Source organism: Scleropages formosus, chromosome 3, assembly GCF_900964775.1.
Source record: "Scleropages formosus chromosome 3, fSclFor1.1, whole genome shotgun sequence".
Classification (NCBI taxonomy): domain Eukaryota; kingdom Metazoa; phylum Chordata; class Actinopteri; order Osteoglossiformes; family Osteoglossidae; genus Scleropages; species Scleropages formosus.
The window spans coordinates 25888233-25902098 of record NC_041808.1 but is presented as its reverse complement, the minus strand read 5'-3'; the positions used below and the strand labels follow the sequence as shown (position 1 = coordinate 25902098).

The window sequence follows — 13866 nt, the reverse complement described above, 5'->3', positions numbered from 1 at the left end:
CCCCTACAACACTTCACAGGGGCTTCTAATGTAAGCGCTGGCTTGCTTCCAGAAAGTTCTACACCAGGCCTCCCTCTGTCTCCAGCATGCTAAGGAGGGCCCAGAGGTGAGCGCTGTACCCATTAGCCCCCCGCTCTGGGACACGTTGGTCGCTGTTTTAACCAGTGCTCAAAGCAGGCACTCACATCCCAGGGGATCCAGCACCGCTGTCTTCCTAAAACCCTTCCTCTGTTCTTTTGTGATCTTATGGCTTCCTGAGTCTGCAGTCAGTCCTTCGCCATCTCGCTCTGTGCAGTACACCTCTCCTATCCTCATAAGCCTCTGAACTGGGACAGCAAAGTACTTACACGGTATTTCTCACCGCACAGACAGGGGCCACACACATCTTACATTTGCATTCATTTATCTGACGCTTTTTCCAAAGGAATTTATAGTGCCAAGCAACATACGATGATTTATCCATTTATACATCCGCGAAGTTCTTACCGAATCAGTTCAAGGTAAGTACCTTAATCCAGGAAACGACAGCAGCAGTTGGGATTAAAGCAGAGGTCCTGCAAGTGCAAGGCAGCACTCTAACCACTACGCCACCTGCTGAAGCTACATGAGTACTCATCTCTTGAGTCATGTTCTCTCTGGGGTTTATCCCACTTTGCCTATTGTGTTTCCTTGGACTGGCTCTGGATCAATTCATTCCTTGGCTATAGATGGATGGATGGATGGATGGATGGATGGATGGATGGATGGATGGAGAAAGTAACACCAACCAAACAAACAAAGAGGAATCAGTTTTTTTTATTGGACACCATCCCAGTTTACCAGTGTGGTATGTGTTTCAAGTCCTGCCATAATACCCATCACGAATGACATTAGTAGTGTGGATGGCGCATTTGGGTGCCAAAATGAGGGAACTAGTGTCTGGAAATGAGCTTTAAACACTCTAGGTTGTTTGTTAGCTGTGCACTCGTTACAATAAAGCTGCACAACTTATGGTTCCCCCAGGACCTAATTATGAAACATCGTTCCCAAGCCCTCTCCACTCGCTCTCCCCATTACAAACATGGCACAGTTTCAGGAAACTCATGCCCCAGTCACTGGACGAATATGTTAAGCTCATTTTTGCCAATGGACCTGGATGTGGCCCAGCAACCTGACATCACAGCACTTCTTTTCCTGACCAAGCCTCTCATCTACACATCTGCAGAGCGCTTCCTGTGTGTCCGCGGGCAGACCTGTGTCTTTGTGCATTTCCTCCGACAGGTTTCCACGATCGATTCAGCAGATAGTGAAAAAGTTAACGTGACATATCCGATTCTTCCAGCAAGATGATGCGTTTTCTTAGGTTTCTTGGCTTTATTTTCAAGAATATGGGACAAGAAGGTGGTCTGGGGAAATGAAAAAGATGTGGTAGATACTTCAACTTCAGAACTATTGTCTCTGGTCAGTCACTTCCTCTCCGTATCAGTCAGTCCCTTCTCGGTGTCAAGGAGGCACTGATATGGGGAAATTGGGAGCTACGGCAACTAGATGTTTATTCACTGTTACTACGTATATGTGTTGAGGAGGTGTGGCAACCAGCCTGGTCACCAGGTACACAAGTTGGACAAGTGCTGATGTGTGTCCCATTGTGTCCCACAGTTAAAAACCCAGATATGTACATTTAGCGGATACCTCAGTCCAAGGAGACGCAGGTTTGTACTGAAGTTACAATGATTTACTCATTTATAGAGCAGGATCATTTTCACAGTAGGTAAATTAATAAAGTCTACACAGCAGATGCGAGGATTCAAACCCAGGTCCTTTAATTTCAAGGCATCAGCTCAGTCAGGTAACATGGCAAAAAGAGCCAGGGCATGACCTAATATAATAATGTTTACTGGGTCACATTGTCCAGTCACTTTATATAAAAGCTAAGTAATTCAGTTAATAACTGACCAAAGGTCCCTATGGGCTTCACTGCTTATTTTCCAGCCTCAAATCATTCCTCATTCCTTAGGATGAATCTGCTTTCTTACACAGCACTCCCTTCCCATGGCATCCCGTACCTCGATGCGCATTCGAGAGAGGAACTGCAAGCTTTGTACAATCTCCTCTGCCACTGCTGTCCTAGTTAATGCCCCAGAAGTCGGGTTGTCCCATCGCATGCGTGGTCTTGTCACCCACCTCATGAAACCTAACCTGCACAGGTTTTCACACACACCCAAAGCCCTTAGCCACTAATCACCTTCAAAACTGCATCCCTTCACCATTTCAGCCTTCACCTTCACCCGTGTGTCCAACTGTTTCCGTTTTAGTTTGTGATTTCTGATCAGTTCCATGTGCAGCTATTCATATAATGTGCTCTGGCAAAAATGGAAGTAATGGAGAAGCTGAGAAGCTGAGCATGCAAATTTAACTAATATCATGTGAAGGTCTTTATGGATAATAACTAAAGAGCCTTCAATACTAGAAAGCCTCAATGCATGAGAACCCTGGAGGGGAAGGCCAGTCGAACGGAGCAGCTCTGCAGCTCTGGAGGCGATGTACCTCTGGGAGGTTCTCCATCCATTTCCAGCTCGTGTTCTGCAGCCAGCTTGCTGCCTGGTGCCACAGATGGCCAATCTCTCTCTTACGAACTGAAGCCAGGAAACAGCACCAGGCCGTTAAATTGCATTTAACCACATTGATTCCGGCTGTAATTTCAAACGGAGCGCAACACACGCAGCATCGTGCTAAATGTGCCGGGTTCGTGGTAAACAGAAAACGGCGTGGCTGTCGACGTCACGGGGAGGGACCCGGAGTTTGTCAGGAATGTGGGGGACGCCTCGAGAAGCAGTCCTGGCGTACGGCTGCGTTCCGGTTAATCTGGAGAACAGAAGACTGGATACGACTGCCGCATGGGAGGGGAGCGCAGATACGGACTGACTGTACATGAGCCCACACAGTCGTGCAGGAGCTGCTATGGGATCATGATTTTTCATTATACAGTATACCATACTCCCGAAGAATGCACACAATGTAACGTCAGGTATCAGCGTTTCCAACATACAAACAGCTACAGTATTATATAGCTGCTTTTCGCCATTTTCTTCTGTCTCTCCTCCGTTATAGTTGTTGCTGCTGAAGAGAAAGTATTACGTGAGAAGTGATTGTTATTTCCTGTGAATTCAGTACTCGGCAATGTTTTTACGCAAAGTCACATGCAACAGCAACCTTTTAAAAAGACGGATATTTTGGTCAGCTCAGGAAGGCCTCTCAAGGGTTCAACAGCAGGGCTCCTGACATTACATTTAGAAATTTTGCACATGATTTTCCCCACAGCAACACACAAACCACAGGGAATCGGGAATGTGGAACGGACAAGTTTCATATTAACCATAACCATAGGAATGGGCAAATGCATATTATAGGTCTGAATCTTTAACCACTAAGTTGTCCAGAGCTGTACTAGGTATACAAGGTGAGAGATGGAAATGTTGTTTGAAATTGTGTGTTTAGGGTTTGGTTAAGGGTAAGTGATGGCAGGGGAAGATGGAACCCAAGGCATTGCCGCAGGATGATGCACATCGAGCTTTGCTTCCACCAAATTAAACCCCCTCAACAAGTGCTGGCCGCTTGGGTTCGTGCCCGGCTGTCCTTCCACTATCACTGCCATCCCACAGGTGGCCTTAGCGCACCAGCAAAACCCCACTGGGCACATGGGACCACAGCTGACACCACACTGTGCTTTTTATTTCAGCTATTCAAGATTTTAAAACACTTAACAGCTGAAAGAAATCTTTGCCAAGTCTGATTGGAAGGAAGCTAGCATACAAAACAGTATTTGGAGGCCAATTTGTTAAATATGATTTTCAGAGATTTATGCTGCAGTGATTTCACAAAATTATTAGCAAGTGCCAGTTTATCCTTTGAGGGAAAGTCAGATGAATAAATAATTTTCAAACCTTGTTATCTGACAATGAATGAATCTAAAATATGTTCTTCGATGAGCTCTTGAAAAGATCTAAACGACTGTAGAGGAAACATTTATGGAATATTAAAATATCAGAGAAAATATCAGTTAAATTCTATTGCATCATGCTTAGACAAACATATCTTCTTTTACTCAACTGATGCTTTTCTCCAAAGCAACTTAGAATTATTTACCCATTTACACAGCAGGGTAATTTTTACTGGAGCAATTCAGGATAAATACCTTGCTGTAGGGTGCAACAACACAAGGGGACAGCTGAACCTATGACCTTTGGCTCCAAAGGCAGCAGCTGTAACCACGACACTACACTACCAGCTGTCCCCTAATGTGGTATTATGTTTTTTTTGCTGGAAAAAGCATTGCCCAAACTGCACCGAATGCATATTGTAGAACAGAGCTTTAACCTTTTCCCAAGTTTTTCCAAGAGTTGTGGAAAATCAACAGAACACCTATACCTGCTGCTACACCTTTACCTTCACCCATCATTTTCACATTAATCTGATACTGATTTACCAATTCATACAGCTGGGTAAATTTGACTATATCAACTCATGGAGGGTACCTGGATCAACGTAACAATAGCAGGAGATGGGACTTGAACCTGTGTCCGCTGAGTCCAGAGGCAGCAGCTCTAAACACTATATCACCAAGCACCCTATTAAGACTAGGTGGTGGGCTGCCTGGTACCCCAGCATTAAAGAAAACAAGGGGAAAAAAATGGTTATAAACAAGATTAATGCCAATCGGCTTGTGCTTGAGGGAGCAGATATTCCCAACGAAACAACTTAAGCCTGGTTTAAATGAAACCTGTGTGCAGCTGCCTGCTGACTCCACCTCTTTCCCACCTTTTTCTCCGCCTCTATTCCATGGGGAGCACACGTGCTAGATTTGCCTGTCTCCTCTAATCTCCTTCAACCTAAAGGTACCAAAGTAAAAAGCTCCAAAATCTAAACCTGAAAACGAACACGCCCCCTGACAACGGAGACCTGGAAGCACAGGAATTAACCTGAAAACATCGTATTTACGTTGTCCATAAAGTACACATTCATTATGCATGTAGAGGGTTCATCTAAACGTTAATAAGCTCACCACGATCTACGCTTAAGGGCAGTATGGTGGTGCAACGGGTCGCACTGGTACCTTACAGCTCCTGGGCTGTCGGTTCAAACTTGGGATGTATCCAGAGAATACCCCGCCTCATCCCCTAAGGCTTCCGGGATACACTCTGGGGCACTGCACCCTTGCAGTGGCTCAAAAGTTATCGATAATAGACGTGACTTGACGCAGTAACAATGCTAATAATGACAAAACCAAGGCAACGACACGAAAACAGCAGCAATAACAGAACATTAAAACAAGATTAGCCTAAAAATTTGAAAATTAGAATATGCTTACTATGCCCCCCATCACCCTACACACACACACACACACACACACACCCAAGATATTTGTGTATAGCTACTGCAGACAGCCTCTCCATTAATACAACATGCCAGGGTGACTAAATCATTCGTATTTATCACTTGACAAAATCTGGGACGCGAGGTCGGGCAGCAAACCCCTGCAGGATTTGCACTGCGTGGTTTAGGTAGGAAGAGTGGTTTGATGACGACGCTCTGGCTCGGAAGGCCCGGCGCACATCCATCAGTGTGACAGAGAGCGTCGTTGCGTATCTCAGCTCAGGACCGACAGCCACATACCGGATGACTGAAGGAAGAGCGCTAGCAGGGGCTTCTTGGTTTATACAGCTAAAAGACTTCAATAAAAACTCTGCTCTTCTCACACTGGCAAGCACACAGCGCACGCACGCACGCACACACGCGCACACACACACAATGGGATACAACAAGGACAGAGGACGTTAACCCGGGGTGGAGTCAGGGTTGAGTCTCTCCATTCGAAGGTAACCTAGTGTGACAGCGGCAACTGCCGCATCACCTCTGCTCGCTGGAGGCCACCCTCCGATCTGAGAGGGACAGGACACAGCGAAAAACACACAAACATACTCACAGGACACGTTTACACAACAGTTCACCATCCGATAGGAAAACTTTCATGTGTTATTTACTTCCATAATGCTTTTCACCAAAGTGCCTGACAGCGTAAAGCTCTTACACTGATTTACCCATTTATACAGTAAGGTAATTTTTACTGTATCAGTTCAGGGCAAGTACCTTGAGCAAGGGTATTTATTACAGGAGGAGGTGGAATTCAAACCTGAGTCTATCTCAAGTGTCAATACTCATACATACATAAATATCATGTGTTCCTCATTTGTCTGTATCACATAATAAAACATATTATACCACACTGAGCATAGTGGACTGGTACGTTCACACACACACCATATGCACATAATACAGTCCATCTTCACATGACTGGAGTAGCACGGGGAGTGGACCCCGGTGATTGCAGTGTCTTATATACAGTAGGTAAGTTATCATTTTTTACATCATCATTATATAATATTTTATTTTTGTCACACAGAAATAAAATATTAAAACAAGTTTTTTTTTTTTTTTTTTTTTTTTAACAAATTAAGTATTCTTTGTGCTATGTATTTAAAGTTGCACTGCTTGTAAACTGCTTAAATCAATGCTATTTTTGTCAAAGTGTCTTTCATCTGGCATGGTGGGTTTGGTTGGTGCCCACTGTGTGGTAGGTCTGGGGTTCAAGTCCTGCTTAGAGTGTCTTGTGATGGCCTGGTGTCCCATCCTGGGTGTATCCTTGCGCCCTGGGTTCAGCTCCGGTTTGCTGTGACCCCACTTGGAACGAGCAGTTTCAGACTGTGTGTGTGTGTGTCTGTCTATCATTTGATCCAATATCCTACCACTACCCGAACAAAGAATACCATGATTCCTTCCAACTCAGCAATTCCAAAAAAACAATTTTAGGCTACGCAACAGTCGCACACTATGAAAATCACTTTGCAAATTTAAATTATTGTTTTTTTCTTTTTTTTACAATTTGGACTTGATTTCACCAGTTGACCTATTATTTCTTTTTTTTTTTTTTTTGTAGTGCAGTGAGCAGAGTATTGCCCTTGGACCCAATGGCTGCAGGTTCAATTCCCACCTCTGACTTTAGTACCCTTGAGAATGGTACGTACCCTAAATTGCTCCAGCAAAATTACCCAGCTGTATAAGTGTAAATACCTTAAGTATATGTGTATCTACTTGTGTATATGTATAAATGTAAATACCTTAAGATTGTAAGTCGCTGTGGAGGAACGTGCCTGATAAACATGAGTGTATTTTAAAAAAATGATGTGATGCACCGCATTGTTCGGTCAACTGAGGACGGATGGATGAACTGTGAATTTTATCTTTTGGCTAAGCAGACGTCTTCCTGAAGGGGCCTGTACAAAGATATTTGTATTAAGAAGATACTGAAGGTACCATAAATGCTGCTGACCTTCCTTCTACCAACAAGTTACTGGCCGATCTCTCTCAGTTTTTTCCCCCACAACAGAAAATTAAACAACTGTCCCAAGGCTGTGTACCAAACATCAGAAAAAACAAAAATGCGTGTTCCACTTGTAGTATAATAAGGAATAAAGAGCATGCAGGACCTTTGAGCAACGATGGGAGAACACACTCCAAGGCTACCGAAAAACTTCTTAATTTTTTGTCGTCGTGCCGAAACGCAGCCGAAAGATGATTTTTATCTTTCTGGACAGATGGGTTTCGGTGGGAAAGCCCAAAAAATAAAAATGTCTTTCGGTAACCTTCAAGTTTGTTCGCCCATCGTCGCTCAAAACCCTGTTTACTGAACATGCACTGTACGGTTCAGCGCTAAGCCGCCCCACTGGGTTTCCATCAAGAGAAGTCAAGCAGAAAAGGTTACGTTTTATTTCTTATTATGTCCTTCTGCGCTGTGCCTGTCACAGGCTTCTCTTCTGCCCTGTCGTTTTGCACATTAGAATAATAGGGTTATTTTTAACTGCCCACCGCTGTATTTTCATTGTTCAAACATGGGAGCGCTTCTCCCTTTAGAGGAAATCAGTTACGCTCAGTTATGTTTGAGTTCAAGTTAATAATTGGTGACTTGACGCCAATTTAAAGCCCTATGGTTTGTTCTCAGCTCATACGGGGGCCCATATTTAGCGGGTTGGCTGAGTAATACTTTAACTGGGACTGTGAAGAACTTGGAGTTATAGTATTAATATATTTTTTGTACACTGGGGGACATTTACTCAGGTGCTTTTGTTCATCTTTCCTTATTATTAGGGTTAAGGAGGTGCAGAGCCTATCTATCCCACGGTCACTAGGCACTAGACACGGAGGGGAACACCCTGGACAGGGTGCCATTCCATCACAAAGAAGGCATTTAACGGCAGAAATCTAATTTAAAACTTAGCTGGTGTTTTTCTTCAAACCATCTTACAACGTCAAGGTACCTACAATCATTTACCCATTTATAGAGCTGAGCAATTTTTACCATATTCGTTCAAGGTATCTTGATCAAGGGTACTGCAGCAGGAGCTGGAATGTGAACCAGCAACTGCTGACTTCAAAGGGGGCAGTTCTAACCATTTACATCCCCTGCCACCTTCATACCTTCTGATACGTAGCTAGATAATAAATAATAAGTTAACCCCCCGCTGACAAATCTTTCCTACAAGTCTTATGATGAAACCAATAAGATGATCTACAATAAACAAGCCACTTCACATCAGTAGCGTAGTCGTTACAGCTGCTGCCTTTGGAGGCAAAGGTCTCAGGTTGGAGCCTCACCTCCAGCTGTAGTACCCTTAAGCAAAATACTTGTTCCAGTTAAATTACCCAGCTGTATAAATGGGTAAATAGTTGTGTATACCTTATCATTGTATGCTGTTTTGGAGAAAAGTGTCAGTTAAATGAATAAATATGGAACATTATATATATCACAAACACACATTGTCAGAAACCGCTTGTTCCAAGTGGGGACGCGGGGAGCCAGAGAGGGAGGGGACACACCCAGGACGGGACGCCAGTCTGTCGCAAGGCACCCCAAGCAGGACTCGAGCCCCAGACCCAACAGAGAGCAGGCCCTGGCCAAGCCTGCTGCACCAATGTACCCCCCCTACATTATATATCTAATGGACCAGAAGTATTTTAAGTGTTCAAGTCACTGCTCCCCGACGCTCCAGCAGCAAACCACACCCGTACCGCTAGTAGGAAGGCACCCGTGGTCATGCCAACAAAGTGCTGGAATTTGACCGACCTCTGCCTGGCCTGCAGTACCTTAAAGACAGGAAACTAACAGCCTCATTATGTCACCAGATGCATTAAGAAATCGCCACTCATTGTGAATGAAAAGCAACATTAAAATTAGCAGAAAGGACCAAAAAACACACACGTAGCTTAAGTGCTGAGGCTCCGTCTTCTCGCTGAGTGCCCCGCCCACCTCCAGAAAGAAGTCCAGCAATATTACCACACGTTATACGAGAGTCACGAGCTGGTATAGTACGATGCTTCACACAACTCTCGCGTTACAGCAGAACTAACAGCACTGTGGTGAAACGCCACTTTTCAGTCAGTTTACACATAAACAAGACCAATAACCAGGTGGGAGCAGAAAGAGGCACAAGGGAGACCGCCCTGAGAATACCAAGTTAAATATCACAAACAAAATATCGTAGTCTTCCAGGGCGGGCTGCTGCATGCTTCTGCGGCAGCTTTCCCAGCATGCCTTGCAACAGGTTAAGAAATCGAGGTTATTGTTCTATTGTTTTCTCCATAGTCCGTACAGGGTTCTTACTCCTGTTCCTGCTGTGTTAGTGGGAGACATTCATTTTACTATATTTTTGATTTGTGCTCTTGTGTCAACCATCACTGTGAAGTGTTTGGACATTGTTGAATGCCCTGTGTTTGTTTTTTTTTTTGGTGCATTAATTAGTCAATCAATAGGAGCACCTGTATTGGTCATGTGGGCTATCAAAATAACTCAGCTAGGTGAGTGTGAGACTGAAGCTCTAAAGGTGCCTGGTTTAATTCTGGGTTTTGGCATGTTCTGATTTGCGAAGTACAAGGGGTAGCGGAGGGGATTTGTGTCAAGACCTGGAAAGAAAAAAAAAAAGGGACCTTTATGGAGAAGTGGAAGCTTGGAAGGCGACTATTGTCATTGTATGGGGTGTTTTAGTAAAGACAGAGACTGCTGTGCATTTTCGCCATCTAGAATGATGCCGAATCTTCAGGTGGAGACATCCACAAGCTCTTTAGGTAAAGCTGGCACTGTGGTGTCCTCGGGGGACCGAGCGTTCCTTGGAACCACGGAAGGAGCCGGTTCACCAAAGTCCTCCAACTCTGTGTGTATACGGCGGGGGTATAATATGTCCTCTCCATCACGGAGGCTCGCAATATCCCCACGACCGCCAGTGTCGGAGCCCAATAAGGGCAAAACTTGAGGAAGCTAAAGATGCAGCGGCTAAAGAGTCGCCTCACTCATCACCCAGAGGGATTCTGTGAACGCTACGCCCCAAACTCTAAGATGCAGCGGATGCAGATGCGCTGGAGCCTTAGCGTGGCCCTCACTGTGGCGCTGGAGAGGCATTTTGGACAGCAGGCGTCCGCAGACGGCATGAGGGAACAACTGGCCAGCCGGCACCGCCGACACGGGAAAGCTGGGCTCGCTCGTCCGCTGCCGACATCTGCTACTGTGCTCGGCGCTGCCACCCACACTTTGACGCCCAACAAGAGCCCGCAGGGACAGTAGGGACAGCACCATCAGAACATCTCTTGCCGAAGACAAAGGAAGATGGAAACCGGTATATTGTGCATGAGGACAGCGGTGCTATAAAAGGAATGTTATTCCAATTTCAAACTGCTCCTCATCTTTAAAGCAGGTTCCTTAAAGGTTCTCATCGTCCTACGTAATGTCGCTGAACGTTCATTCGTCGCGCATTAATGGTGATATGTCAAGGGTGTATGCATTGTGGAGTGGGGTGGGGTATGGGGGGCACCCACACGTATTTAAATTAAAAAGGTACACAGTTTATGTCAGTATACAAGTGATGTTCATATTATTGCAACGCATAACTGCAGAAAGGCCCTATGAAGCATGGAAACAAAAACAATATCGTGACAATATTACTCAACCAGCTGAACTCACAATTTGTTTTAAATCTGGTGTTACTTTTGCGTTAAGCTTTTATTTGTAATAACTTCGCTTAACAGATAATTATTATTACTATTAGGTCAGCAAAGTGGTGCAATCAGTAGCGCTGGTGCATCACAAGCAGTTATAGGTGGAATGGAGGGGTTATTATTATTATTATTATTATTATTATTATTATTATTCCTCTTTGAGGGAAAAGGAGCAAGAATCGATGGCCTCCATTAATACTACAGCCTTATGATTGTCATATTTAATAATGCAGGTATTATCTCCCATTATATACGGTGCTTTGTGACACTTGAGCGCTCAACCTCTTCACAGTTTCCAAGTCACTTGAAGTCACAGTTTCTGTATATAGTTTACAAACAGCTTATCATGTGGCGTAACCACCTAGTAATTTGTAGTAGTTCCAAGTTCAGCTCCATAGCGCAAAACACTTGAAGCAAAGCTGTGCAATCAGTTCATTTCAAAACAGTTATATAACCCTAAACATAACGAGCCCAAGTAAATAATGTGAAGTATAAGTTTACTATAAATAGGGGACATAGAAAAATATATCAGCTCATCAGTCACGGTCAGTTGCTGGAATCCCTCACTCGGCTATTATTCTGCTGATAGTTAAATCTAACTGTTCACATATGAATACTTTAATGTGTGCCAGTTGCAATCCCTCATAAAACCTGCGTTTTAAAAGTTGCGTGCTTTCCGTGCATATTGCTAAGGGAAAAAATGCCTCTTTCACACAGTAAAAAGTAATGGCCGGCAGTCTCACAAGAAAAATATGTATGGTTTCGGGCTGCAGGAACCGTGAAAAAATTCCAGAAGAGCCTGAACATTGTTCAACATTCACAGTGCTGCAGTTTCCTTAACAGATCATTATTGTTACAATTAGGTGTAATGCGCTCGCTGTATTTTTCTCTGAGATGTAAGTCACTTTGGAGAAAAGCATCTGCTAAATGAATAAATGTAAATGTTCCTCTTACTGACCCTGTGAACAACGAGTCATGACAAACGCAGAAGTGGGGACAAAAAATGATCAGCCGTACTGATTCTTATACCGAGTTATAGGCAGACGTTTAGCGGGACACATTCGGCAGGGGAGACATCCACTTTGTTACGCCCGCATTGAAATATTGTACCATGGTAGGTATGATGGTAGGTATGATGAAACAGGCTTCAGCACTTCTCATTTAGTAGTGAAAACAGACCCTTCTTCCAAACTGCAGACATCACAACAGATCTGTGCAGGGACTCCAACGCATTATTAATAGAAAAAGCAAAAGTCATCCTAATGAAAGTATCCCTCTTTCTCACCAAAAGCAATGGCATATGACCTTTACATTAGTCAGGCCCAATGACTTTGGTTATTACTGGCACGGGACCAGTGCCAGAACAACGAGATGATTTACCGCCCTTCTTGACTTACTGACCCGTGCGCCCTCTTCTCAGGATTATATTCTTTACTGCTGTTAATAATAATAATAATAATAACAATAATAATAATCTATTATTACTCAGGTGCTCAATTATCATCATTATTATTATGCAAAACCAGTTTTAATTCCAGCTGCTTAAGACTGATGTTCTTGTTCTTTCATTTTACATGCATATACACAACACACAACCCATTCAACGGGTCCTTTCTCTGTCACTGACACCAGTCCAGAAGATGTACACATGTAGTTTACCTGGATAACCATGGTATTTACTCCAAGAAAAGCCACAGATCCTAGAATATCTGAACTCAAACTCATCTGCAAATGATGCTTTGTGGTCTCAGAGCGGGATGGAGCACCTGCTCCTTGGATGGGAAGGCAGGCGGGTTGGAGCTCATCATCATCATCATCATCATCATCACCATCACCACCACCGTCATCATCACCGTCGCCACCAACATCATCATCATCACCATGATCATCATCGTCGTGCTTACAGCTTCGCTTTCTCCGGGTTCAATGCACTTCTTCGGAAAAAACATATTGCATAAACGAATATGATCTGCACTGATTCTCGTGCCATGCATGCGCAGCACCGATGATCACGATGAAGAAGTAGAAGAAGAAGAAGAAGAAGAAGATAAAGAATGCCATCCCCTGCCTACCTTCACCATTTTCCTCCAGGCTCGAGCGCAGCTTCTCCGCTTGCGCTCGTGCCCATCTTTATAAAGTGCTCGCGACGCGCACACGAAACCCCCCCGTCTCCACACATGCACACACAACAAGCAGGCGCGCGCGCACACACACTCTCTCTCTCTCACACACACACACACACACACACACACCCACACACACACACACACAGAGCGCACGATCCCCACCTGAAGCAGAAGGAAGGAGCAGAAGCAGCCCATCTTCTCATCCTCCTCCCCGGCGGCAGCTCGGGCGCTGCTGACGTCACGGGCTCCTCTGCGGCGGAGCGCCGCGCGAGCGGCTCGCGGACTGGACATGATGGATTGGGATGGAGTGGACTGAGGTGGACTAGAGTGCGCGGCGTCCGACTGCTGTTGTTGACTTGGGGGGGGTGGACGTAAGTGGACGTAAGTGGACAGGGCAGCGGACTGGAGGTGCGAGCCCATGGCCCGTGGCATGATGTTCACCACAGCAGGGATGGTGTCCCTTCAGTGTTATTAGAGGACCCACCATCGACCATCCCCTGTTTTACATGACCACCTGTCCGCAGGTGCAGCCCTGAGCGCCGTCGCACATGTGCGCGTTTCTTTCACATGTTCTGCGCGCTCCCGACAGGCTTCTGTCAGCGGACATCATCATCATGATCGTGTTCACACGGCGCGCGCGTCGAGTCGGCGCTTCGAACTG

The 13866-nt window shown here is 44.9% G+C and overlaps 1 protein-coding gene across 2 annotated transcripts in view; it reads right to left on the bottom strand.

Annotated features, from left to right (window-relative positions):
* The window catches only part of LOC108926015 (F-box only protein 41), a 36774-nt gene extending 23297 nt beyond the window's left edge, over positions 1 to 13477 (bottom strand). The window contains exon 1 of one of the 2 annotated variants that reach the window (XM_029250556.1): positions 13368 to 13477. The gene's annotated coding sequence lies outside the window, so the exon portion shown is untranslated. Of the gene's footprint in view, positions 1 to 13151; positions 13201 to 13367 lie in introns of those variants that run through there. The other variant, XM_029250557.1, reaches the window with a different exon arrangement.
* Positions 13478 to 13866: the final 389 nt, after the last annotated feature.